At 52.7% G+C, this 12,025-nt stretch overlaps 1 protein-coding gene across 4 annotated transcripts in view; it reads right to left on the bottom strand.

Annotated features, from left to right (window-relative positions):
- Window positions 1-2,151, bottom strand: part of MAPK9 (mitogen-activated protein kinase 9) — a 50,275-nt gene extending 48,124 nt beyond the window's left edge. For all 4 annotated transcript variants that reach the window (XM_028093755.2, XM_028093753.2, XM_028093756.2 and 1 more), the window contains exon 1: window positions 1,952-2,151. The gene's annotated coding sequence lies outside the window, so the exon portion shown is untranslated. The remainder of the gene's footprint in view (window positions 1-1,951) is intronic.
- Between the last annotated feature and the right edge of the window lie 9,874 nt (window positions 2,152-12,025).

Here is a 12,025-nt window from a genome sequence, read left to right as displayed (position 1 = left end):
TGGCAACCCCAAAATTAAATCCTCAGGAATATCAAAGCTCTCCAGAGAAGACTATGCCAAAATAGGATTATTTTTAACCCTGCAGGATCCTTTTGAAAAATAAAGGGGGGGGGGGCAAATGGAGACAACATCTAGATTGGATGTTGTTCTTTCAGAACAAATTAAAAGGCAAAAGAGAACAGTCGGGGCTGAGGCACCCGGGAAAGGATGCTTATCTGGGGGGAGACCTGGGTTCCCATTTCACTTTCCAAGCTGCCTGCTGTGAAGCCGACCGCTGACACTCTGTGAGCCTCCATGTCCTCCTCTTCGGAAATGGGTTTTGCAGCTGCCACTCACGGGGTTTCCAGCGAACATTAAGTGAGAGTACCCGGACAAACAGGGACCCGCTCCCCTGCCCTTTCGCCCCCTTCTGTGCCTCTCCCTGCCTGGCGGATTCCTCACCACCCTTCAAGGCCCGACTCTAGCACCACCTGTCACCTCCTCCACGTTTCCACAGCACAGCCCCTCCACTACACTCCATCACACTGTCCTGGAACTAACCTGTCCACGTGTCTGCCGCGTCTACCGGGCTCTCCGGCTCTCTGGAGGAAGGGACCCTGTTGCTATTGCCTTTGTGTCCCCAGGGCCGAGTAGAAAGCCTGACCTAGATAATGCAGAATTCAGTAACTGCCTCCTGAATGTGTGGAAGGAAATTAGAGCTAAAATATTACAAAAATGTAAAATTTTATATCACAGCTTGTTCTGACAGTTACCAAATAAAGGGGTCAAGGACATTAAAATGTTTTGCAAAATGAGAACAAGCTTCCATCTGCTTACATATTTCACAAGTTAGTCAGAAGTCACTAAATAAACTGACAGAGCAGAAGCAACAGCAGGCAGGGTCATTCATTTGTTCACTGCACTGATACCACTGAATACTTACTGTGTGCCTTCTAAGCACTGGGGATAACGCAGGGGACAAATCAGACAACTACCTGTTTTCAAAAAGCTACATCCTAGTAGGGGAAACAAAATCAACAGAGTCGTTTCAAACCAAAGTGGATGCTAGGAAGAAAATTCAACAAAATAATGCGATAAAATGACTAAGGGGAGAAAGAGAGTGGTCAACGAAGGCCTTGTGTTAAATGAGACATCTGACCAGAAAGAGCCAGCTGTTCAAAGATACCGGAGACAGCTCCAAGCATTGGAAAGGAAAGTGCAAAGGTCCTGAGGTAACCGGGGCTGCGCCTTCAAGGTAGGAGAGAGGATGGGTGGGACTGGGGAGCAGGGCTCTGGGTGGTGGGAGTGGTAGGGGAGGTGGGCAGGGCCCACTCTGGCACTGCTAGGCACTGAATGTGCAATGACTAGGCACTGGAGGAGCGCGGGGATGGGGTCTCTGGGCGGATGGGGAGGGGGTTCCTGCCCTACTCACACCAGCATGGGGCAGGATCCCGCCCAATTTCCCATATATGAGCACGGGCTCCTGCCCAGGCGCTTTCACACACATCCACACAGCCTGACAACAATCCTGTCCAAAAGGGTAGACATTTCCCCACTTTCCCTAGGGGAAACCGGAGGAACAGCGAGGGTCAGTGCCTTGGCCAAGGTCGCAGGAACCAGACTCGGGATCCTGAGCATCCCGGCGCGGGTGTGCAACCGCGTGCCCCTCAATCCGGAGGGATGGCGTCCACAGACCCCACCGCACGTCTGCCCGAGCCAGGCCGGGGAGCGGGGCCGCAGCCCCTGGCTGCTGACAGCCGGGCGGGAGGGGGCGACTGCGGCAGCCCGGAGGGCAGGGGCGGCGGCCGGGGCCGCCTTCGCCCCCACAGAGCCCCGCCCGCTCCGCAGCCCCCGGCCCCGCGGTCCCGCGCCTCCCCAGCCCTGCAGACCGCGGCCGCGCGGCCCTCCCGCCGCCCCTCGCCGGCGGGGCCCGTTCGAGCAGCCCCCGCCAGGCCTCGCCCGCCCTGCTCACCTCGCCTCCCAGCCGCCGCGCCAGGGGGAGAGGGCGGGCGGGCGGACTGGCGGCGCTGCGCACTGGCCGCTCGCGGCTCTGCTGCCCGGGGCTCGGCCGTCCGCCCCGCCCCGCTCCGCTCCGCCCCGCCGCCGCCGCAGTGGGTGTGAGGGGCGCCGGGGCGCTTCGACCCTTCCGGTCCGGGTCCCTTCTCCTCCTCCGCCGCCGCCGCCGCCGCCGCCGCCGCCGCGGCGCCCGGCCTGACCGACCCGCGCGCCCACCAATCAGCGCGTGCAGAGCCGGGCAGGCGCGGCCAATCGCGCCGGGGGGCGGGTCGTAACGGGCGGCGCGGGCGGGGTGGCGGGCGGAGCCGGAGTCTCCGTGCGGGGTTCGGCCGGGCTCGGCGCCCCACGGCCGCGCAGCTGCTCTTGCCTGTGCGGGGCGCCCTCCGGGCTGGGGACGCAGGCCTGGCTCCGTACGCGCGCTGAGTCTGCCATCCCCACCACGGGGCCCGGGGGGCAGCGGCCGGACGCGGAGCCGGGAGGCGGCGGAGAGGGCCGACGGGCGGACCGAGAGCCGGGACCTCTGGGCTGCAGGTGCAGGGCGGCAGCGGAGAGGCGGCCAGTAGGGGAATGGAGCCCGGCGCGTTTGGGGGAGAGCTCGGGGTGAGGACGAGGGGAGACCGTGGCCCCTGGAACGACGTGGAGACTCAGGCGGCGAGGGAGTGGGGAGGAGAGGCAGGGGTCTTGGACTCTGCGGCTTGCTATGAACGGCCAGAAGTCGGGGAGCGGAGTGAGAGGAGGTGGCCGCGTGCAAGACTGGTGTCCCCGCGGGTCCGCGACAGAATGGAGGAGGGGACAGGCTGGTGTATTCGGGGCCAGGGGTCATCTCTCTGACTCAGAGAAAGGCAAGGTCTTAAATGGGAATGCAGTGCTGAGGTCCCCCTAGGGCCTGGGGTCCATTGACACTTACCTTCTTTTGAGCCAACTCTTGCAACCCTCCGGACCCTCGGTTGGCTTCCAGCAGGCCTGGGTCGTGTGAAATGATGGGAGAGGCCAGGGGATTGCGTGTTGCCAGATTTGCGTTTGAATAAGCAAAGCTGAAAGTGAGGTGAGGAGGCGTATTGGAAAAAGATCAGAGGTCCGTGAATAGGGTGGGGGGCGGTGCACACTTTGGTCCCCAAAGTGACCGGGAGAGTGGGGGACTGAGGAGGAGGAGCCCTCACAGGATGCCGGAGCCAACTGGGTGATCAGGGCAGGGGATACACTGGGGGGAAGAAGCAGGACCCTGCAGAGGGGGAGGTCAAGGGGCTGGGGGGCATGGAGGGTGGTGGCAGCATTTGGGGAGGATGGCAAGCCTGCGGGGATGCCGGGTCAGGCTGAGGGCACCGGGGCCTCAGAGGAGGAGCTGGGGTAGAGGACTGAATCCAGCCATGGTGTCCTCCTCCCGTAGGCCACCCCCTACCTTGGCCACCAGAGGGAGTTTTCTAAAACAAAGTATGGCCCATCCTAGCTTGAAATTGTAGCTCCTGAGTGTGATCTGAGTGACGAAGGGCCCATCAGGTGGGTTCCTGCCCACACTGGTCCTCACATCAGCCTCATCTGCCACCTGCCCCAGGTGTGCAAGAGAAAACAGGAAGCCAGAAATTGCCATCATCAAGGATTACGGGGAACTAGTAAAGCCTGTCTTTTCACTAAGGAGCACTCATGGGTGCTTCCCCTTAGATTAGGAAAGGGCACCCATTCCTACACACTTCCGCCAAGTTTACAACACTCACCCCATGAAAAGTGAGTACCTAAAGTCATTGCGCACGCACACACGCACATCCATAGTTTTCTAAGAGGATTCTGCCTTTTCTGGTTTATGAAATACAGTGAACATTTATGGACACAGAGCTGAGGTGATGAGGTGGGGGAAGGGTCTAGTCCATGCTTGGAAGAATGCACAGAATTTTAGTGGGGGCCAAGTGAGGGGGGGGTAGGGTGTTGCACACATGAGTATGACTGACCACTGACTTAGCCTGCTGGGTGTGGAGAAATAGTTGAGGAAGGCCTCCTGGATAGGAGGAATCCCCAGCAGAGGCTGGAAAGCTAGCAGGAATGTGCTAGGCCAGTGGTTTAGGCAGAAAGGGCACTGGGACCCAAAAGAGGTAAGCACCTGCATGCTGTCTTCAGGAAATCCAAGGTCACCTGGTCTTGCTGGAGATGGGGAGAAGTGGGCTGGAGGGTTAGTAGGGCCTTGAGGTGGACTGGGGCTGCAAACTGGAGATCCATGGACTCGCTTCAATTCACTGATACGCCTTGTTTAGCCCAGTTTTGTTTGTTTTTTAAAAATTGACTTAGTTGCCAACATTTGCAAATTGGGAGCTCTCACTTGAAAAATCTCAATTGCTGGTTTCTCTTGAGTAGTTAGAAGCTCTGGCACCATGGGGCCTGCATTCCCATAAGGAACTGAGTGGTCGCTGCCCTTTTAGGGGAGGCCCCTAGGTCACCATAGTCCCTACCACTCCCTATGACCCATCTCTGGCCATGACTTCATTAGCCTTTACCTGCTGGCCCTTGGGGCATTTCGGGGTAGGGGCCCCATCTGTGGAGGGAGAGGGCAGATGTTGAGGGGTGTGAAGAAAGGAAGTGAATGATGTGCTTAGGTGTTTATTTTGGAAAGATCACTAGAGCCCATGGAGTTTCAGGGATGAGGGACTTATATTCACAAGACCAGTTAGGGAGCTACTGCAAAGACCCCTGTAAAAGGTGAGGCCTGGCCTGGGGCAGGTGTCAAGAGGAAGGAAGTGATTTTAAAACTGTTTCACGACTTGAGGGACATGAAGAGTCACAGTGAGCTGCCACTGCACAGCCACCAGGATGGCTCTAATAAAGAGAATATTGGTGGTGACAACGTGGAGCCATCGGAACTCTCATCCACTGCTGGTGGGAAAGCAGGAGGAGCATGCCCACTCTGGAAAACAGTTTGGCGACTTCTGGTAACATCAGACATACACCTATCCTACCACCCAGCAGTCCTATTCCCGGGTATGTATCCAAGAGATATAAAAACATGTCCACACAAAGAGCTGGACATAAATATAGCAGCTTTATTCCAAACAGTCAAAAACTAGAAACAACCCAAGCCCGTATGTAGCCTGTTGGGTAAACGACCTGTGGTGCATCCATACAGTGGGATCCTACCTGGCGATAAAAGACACTGACCTGACAGATGCACGACATGGGAAAGTACCCAAAACATCATGCTAAGTGAAGGAAACCAAACAAGGCTACATCCTCTATGATTCTAGAACTTTCTGGAAAAAGCAAAATTGGGTCCATGGTTGCCAAAGTCAAGGTGGGGGTGTGGGGTGGGTGGGAATGATGACCAGCAGCCATGAGGGAATTTTGGGGGATGATGGGTATACTCTATATTTTAATTATGATGGTGGTCATATCACAATATGTTTATCCAATTTCAGAACTGGGCACCTAAAAAAGGGTGACTTTTAATGTATGTAAAGTATTCTAAAAAACTTGATGTAAAGAAAAGTCCGTTTAAGAGGTAGAGTAGTCAGTCTTAGAGGTGGGGTTGGGGGTGAAGGAGGAGGAGGAGTCAGGGAGGATGCCATGGTTCCTGGCTTGACTTTTGGAGAGGGGACTTCTGGCCTGGGCCTGCTCACTCACCTGCTGAGAGGAAGGCCTTAGTGAACCTGCATCCATGCTGCCCACCTGCCGTCTGTCACCTCCCCCTTCTCTGTCCCCTTCAGCTCTGCAGCCCTAGCGGTGTACCTTCTAAGCTGAAGGCCATTGGCTGTTCTTCTTCCTGAGACCTCACTGCTCCTTGCTTCCCTGCCTTTGACTTGGCTCCTCAATGGCACAGCTGGCAGATACCGCCCACCTGGCAGACATTGCCCACTTCCCTGCCCCACATGGGAGAAGAGCACATCGGAGGGAAGGAAGAAGAGCTCAGGCTCCACTCCTTGCCCTGGGACTGCCAGGGGACACTGGAGGCTGGTCCAGGGGTCACAGTGCTGAGGGGTTTCCATGGCTCCAATCTCATCGTCCACTCTTGACTTGCCTTGACTGGGTTCCGTTTGGGCTTTTCACTGAGTTGTGCTCTTCTGGGCAAGAGGTTTGCTTCCCAGAGCCTCAATTCCATGGGGAGTGGGCATGGTTGGTGACCCCTGCCTGATGGGGATGCCGTGAGGACTCCAGGAGAGCAGTACCAAGTTCAGGGCATAGACTGTGCACACAGGGACAATGAGTGTCCTTGTGCTGGCTTCCTGTGCTCCCTCCTCACCTTGCCTGCTCTCTCCCCACTCCCTCATTCCCTCCCCATCTCCTTCCCAACGCTGACCAGGACCCAGTGTACCAGGGGATGCAAGTCAAGACTGTTTCCATTGTGTGTTAGAGAAGGCCAAACTGCGCTTAGCCCAGTGGGGACAACTGTTGGGAGGTTCCTGCATTGTAACCCCTGGGAGAGCATGGGTGGAGCTGGCCCTGGGACCACAACCTAGAGAACTGGGCCAGAGCCTTAGAAGCTATGGGCAAACTCTTCATCACATCCCGTTCTCCTCTGGGTCAGCTTCCTTCTCCCTGTGTCACCTTCTGCTCTTCCACCGCCCAAGGGGGTCAGACCCTCTGTCCCATATCAAGTTTGAAAATCCCCAGAGGAGGACTCTGATGGGCTCCTTGGGCAGGGCCTCCCACTTCTGGGGTGGGTGGTCAGACTCATGTGAAGACATGGCAGCAGAAAGGGCAGAAACAGTTGAGAAAGGCAGAAGGCTGGGGGCTTATTCTCTGATCATAAGAAAGAGGGCATGCTGTATAACTGAATGCTGAATAACTGGTGCTGTATAACTGAATGCTGAATGCAGTGGCCCTCAGCCCCCCTTTTCCAGGCATCCCCCAGAACACCAGCAACTGGACCCTTGCTGTCAGGCAAGAGACTAGAAAACTCTTCTCTGGAAGTTGGACCAGCCCTAAAACCTAAAGCAAAGTTCTGACCCCTGCGCTCCCCAACCCTGCCACCGCAGACGCCCCCAGATTACCCAGCAGAGAATCTCAGCATCAACAGGCTTCACTGTGTGCTCAGAACTTTCCTCCCACCTTGAATCTGACCGGACAGCCCAAGGTCATGTGGCAAAAAAAACAAAAACAAAAACAACCCCCACAAAACTAAGACAACCCAAAAAACTATCTTGAAAGAAACAGAAACTATAGTGAAAAAGAAAGGAAATTCTAAAAGGAAAAATATGTTGCCAGCTTCAGAGAGAATGAAAAAGTCTCGCATCCTTGAAGCCGTTAGAAAGATACTTAGCACGCCTATATGTCCTTGCTCTCTCAGCTGAGATGGCCTAGAAGCGGCAACACCCCAGCAGGAAAAGCACACCCAGAGCCCAGGAATTGTTTTCTACTGCCCATTCTCCAACAAAGGAGACGGGGGTCCCCAGTCAGCAGTGGCTGATTCTAGGGTCGGGGGAGGGGATACACAAGAGGAGCCTGGAGCATCTTGGGGTGCAAGACAAGCCGGTACCGAATTCCAAATAATTTACATAGACAATCCCCTCTCAGGAAGGCGAAGCATAATTCTCCACTCATTCAGTGGGGGGTGGGCATAGTGACTTCCTTCCAAAGAGTTCAGTATGGAAAGGGAGAAAAGTGAGACGACTGCACACAGGTGACCAAGCGAACATAACAATGACAAGACATGTCGATAGCATGTTCCCCTCTGCATATGGAGTAATGAGAATGGCACTTTACTTCTGGGGTCCTCCTTCCCAAAACACATAACCCCAGTCTAACCATGCAAAAAGCATCAGACAAACCCAGTTGGGGAACATTCTAGAAAATACCCACCAGTTGGCCTCAAAAATGTCAAGATCATTCAAAACAAAGGAAGTCTGAGAAAAGGTCACAGCCAAGAGGAGCCTAAGAAAACGTAATGTGATGTCAGGAAAAAGCAGGAAAAGGACATCAGGTAAAAACTAAGGAAATGTGAATAAAGTATGGGCTGCAGTGAATTTTTTTTAAAATATGCATTATAAATATATATGTATTCAGAGCAAAAAAAAAAAGGGCCCTTGGAAATTAAATCGTATTGGCAGAAATGAAAACTCTTAGTAGTAAACAGATTGGGCGAGTAAGTCAAATCTCCCATTAGTAGAGCAAAAAGATAAGATGCACAATAAAAAAAAGACAGGAAATGAGAAGCCTGTCCAGAAGCTTCAACCTCTGAAATAAGAGGGGCCAGCAAAACGAAAGAAATCCACAGAAAAGTAATTCAAGAAGATTCCCCAGAATGGAGGGGCAGGAGGTACCAGCCTGAAATCAACACTAAACGAGAAGAGACCCAAGACAGCTCGCTGGGGCATTTGAGAACACGGCGGGGGGGGGGGGGGGGGAGAAGGAAATACAAAGGTCACCTGCATCAGAGTGAGTTTGAAACCCTCAACTGCAAAACCGTGAACAAGGTCATGGAGATTTACCTTTACAGTTCTGAAGAAAACATGTTTTGTGACCTAGAATTCTATACATAGCTAAACCCTCAGTCCTGTGTGAGGCATAAAGTCATTTATTTCTCAAGGTCTCAGAAATTTATCTCCCAGCCTCCTTTACTCAAGAAGGATGTACCCCACCAAGATGACAAAGGAAACTCAGAAGGAAGATGTGAGATGCGGGGAAACAGGATGACAAGGGACTCCCTTGGAGGATGATGGAGCGCTCCCAGGACGGCAGCTCTGCAGCAGATGTGGAGGGAGCTGAGCCATCCTGCAGCGGGGTGACTCCAGAGACAGCCGGGCATCACGAAGACCCCCCCACTTCCATTGGGCCATCCTCTTAAACCAAGGACGGAACACCCAGGACGGCTTGGCCCAGATTCTCATCAGGACTTGGCTTGTCTTGACCATGTGCCCCCGAGGGTCTCTCCCCTGATGCTCTGCTGAGGGCACGCATATCCCCCATAGAAGTTCTCAGCATTTCCCTGAGAACGGGAGGCAGCCTCTTCCCTCTGGCCGTACTTCTGCCACATGTCCGATGCCTGCTCCACACCTCAGTCTTTTTTTTTTTAATTTTTTTATTGTTATGTTAATCACCATATATTACATAATTTGTTTTGGTGTACTGTTCCATGATTCATTGTTTGTTCATAACACCCAGTGCTCCATGCAGAATGTGCCCTTCTCAATACCCATCACCAGGCTAACCCATCCCCCCACCCTCCTCCCCTCCAGAAACCTCAGTTTGTTTTTCAGAGTCCATCATCTCTCCTGGTTCGTCTCCCCCTCTGACTTACTCCCCTTCATTCTTCCTCTCCTGCTATCTTCTTCTTTTTCTTTTTTCTTAAAATATGTTGCGTTATTTGTTTCAGAAGTACAGATCTGTGATTCAACACTCTTACACAATTCACAGCGCTCACCGTAGCACATATCTTCCCCAATGTCCATCACCCAGCCACCCCATCCCTCCCACCCCCGACCACTCCAGCAACCCTCAGTTTGTTCCTGAGATTAAGAATTCCTCATATCAGTGAGGTCATATGATACATGTCTTTCTCTGATTGACTTATTTCACTCGGCATAACAGCCTCCAGTTCCATCCACGTCGTTGCAAATGGCAAGATCTCATTCCTTTTGATGGCTGCATAATATGCCATTCCACACCTCAGTCTTGCTAAGCGCCCAAGTGTAAAGAGCCCCGTGTTTCCCAAGACTCACTTGGGAGATGAAATGCATTTCTCTGGTTCTCATCCAGATAAAAAGGTTCTGGCTAGTTTGTAAAGTCTCCTAACCTCAGAAGTTGTAATGACCATCACAGTCTGATTAAAAAGACAGAAAGGAGGGGCGCCTGGGTGGCTCAGTCGGCTAAGCGGCTGCCTTCGGCTCAGGTCATGATCCCAGGGTCCTGGGATCAAGTCCCACATGGGGCTCCTTGCTCACTGGGGAGCCTGCTTCTCCCTCTTCCTGCCTCTCCCCCTGCTTGGGCTCTCTCTCTCTCTCTGACAAATAAATAAATAAAATCTTAAAAAAAAAAGAAAGAGAAAGGATTGCTGGTGTTGCCAGCAAGACTTACACACCCTGGTGAATCTGTGGGAAGGGCTGGGGGCCGTGGCTCAGAGGATGCCCCCATGGCTCCTGGGTTCCTGCCAGCCCTTCACAAGTGGGATTCCGGAGGAGCTACAGGAAACCTCTGTTGGTAGCTGCCATTGCCTGGAGCACCGGGCGGTGGGTGAGTTTTAGGGAGCACTGCCGTAGCATGTGCTTTGGGGCTAAGGGCCATAGAAGGACCTCCTCTCTGCCAAAGCCATAATTCTGTCTGCTTCTGCCTGAGGAGAAAGAAGTCACATGATTTCTCCATAAATAATATGATTTCTAAACCGCCTCCCAGATCTTCCGTGAAGCATCTCACTGGTGGAATTTTAACTTGGAAATGTAATTCCCAGGTTGCCAAGCCCTGTGACACAGGGGAGGGCATAGGAAAGGATGGAAAAGTTACTGAGTAGCCCACACGTAATCCTGAACAAAGGTCTGATGGTAAACTAGAGTCACTCACACACACACCGAAGACACTATTCAAGCCATCTGGGATAGCCACTTTCTTTGGGAGCCTGAATTCCGACCCCACAAGCCTTCAGAACCCTGGCCCTGGCTTCTTATCTTCCTGCCTGACTGTATTAATAAAATTGGTGACTATGATGGATTCATGGAAATTAAAAAGTATGGATTTGAGGGGCGCCTGGGTGGCTCAGTAGGTGAAGCGTCTGCCTTCGGCTCAGGTCATGATCCCAGAGTCCTGGGATTGAGTCCCACGTCGGGCTCCCTGCTCAGCGGGGAGCCTGCTTCTCCCTCTCTCCCCTGCTCATCCTCTCTCTCTCGCTAGCTCACTCTCTCTCTCTCTCGCTCTCAAATAAATAAAATCTTTAAAAAAAAAGGTATGGATTTGAGAGTTTCACCCCTTCATGTTGCCTTCGGGTTCTGGGCAACCGTCTTAAACAGCATCACGTGGTTCAACCCCCTCCAACAGCTGTTCAGTGGACTCAACCAAGAGTTCCAAATATCCTACAGTTTGTTCCCTCCTGTAAAATAAATACTCCTCATTTTCACACTAGAAGTATGCAGGTCACAGGTGTGGGCACAGTGCCATTGGCTATCAAGAAACAGGGCTCACTGCCACCAGACCCTGCTGATTTCCTGTTTTGAGGAGCCCTCAAAATCCAAGTACACAAAAAAGAATAAGATTACCAGAAATCTAAACACACAAGCCAGAAAAGAATCGTACTGTCTTTATTGTCTTAAAATTGCATAGTATTTTGATTGTGCACGCTTTTAAATAGAGGGCAAGGTGGCCCACTTGAAACTACTCTCTTGCATGGGATATTTCAAGCTGTTCTACTATAGATAGGAGCAGGGACCAAAATGCTGCCTGGGCTTAAAAAGAGCCATGATCAGATTTAACCGAAGTTGGAGAATCGGAGAGATTTATAGAAGAAACTGTTGAAGGACATTGAGATTTTGAAGGGATTTACAGGAGGCATCGGAAGGTGGGGAGCGGGGGGGGCTTCCCTGATGTCAGGGGACAGGATTCAGGGGCAGCCCAGAGAGGACAGGAAAGGAGAAAGGAGTCCAGAGGGGCAATGCCTTGTGCTCAAATCTGAGATGAATGCCCCCCCCCCGCCAGGAGGCTGGGGGATACATGGTCTGGGAGTTACCTTGGCTCTAGAAAGCCACATACTAGAAAAATAACTTAAAAGCTATACAATCATCATTATAAATATTTTGTCTTTTAAAACTAACTAGTGTTGGTTAAAAAAAGGTTCACAGTTCCTCTGAAGAGAGCTGTGTCTCTATTGCACAGTAGTGGAGAAGTCCGCTCTGATCCCCATGTGTAAACAATGATTCCTTTCTCCTCTGGCAACTTCGGGACACAGAGAAACAGTATCTGCTGTAAGCGAAGCACTTGGGTACAAGGCACCTGGCAGCTGTCAAGCTCTACTGGGATCTACTCAGAACACACAGAATGCCCACTGTTCTTCCCACTTGGGTGTCCCTGGGACGGGCCTCGAAGCACACACGACAGGTGGCAACGGCCTCCTCAGGCTCTTCCTTGTTCT

Source organism: Eumetopias jubatus, unplaced genomic scaffold (assembly GCF_037043125.1).
Source record: "Eumetopias jubatus isolate StellerSeaLion01/CBP00866 unplaced genomic scaffold, mEumJub1_p1.0 scaffold_5, whole genome shotgun sequence".
Taxonomy (NCBI): Eukaryota; Metazoa; Chordata; class Mammalia; order Carnivora; family Otariidae; genus Eumetopias; species Eumetopias jubatus.
This window is presented reverse-complemented; position numbering and strand designations above follow the sequence as displayed.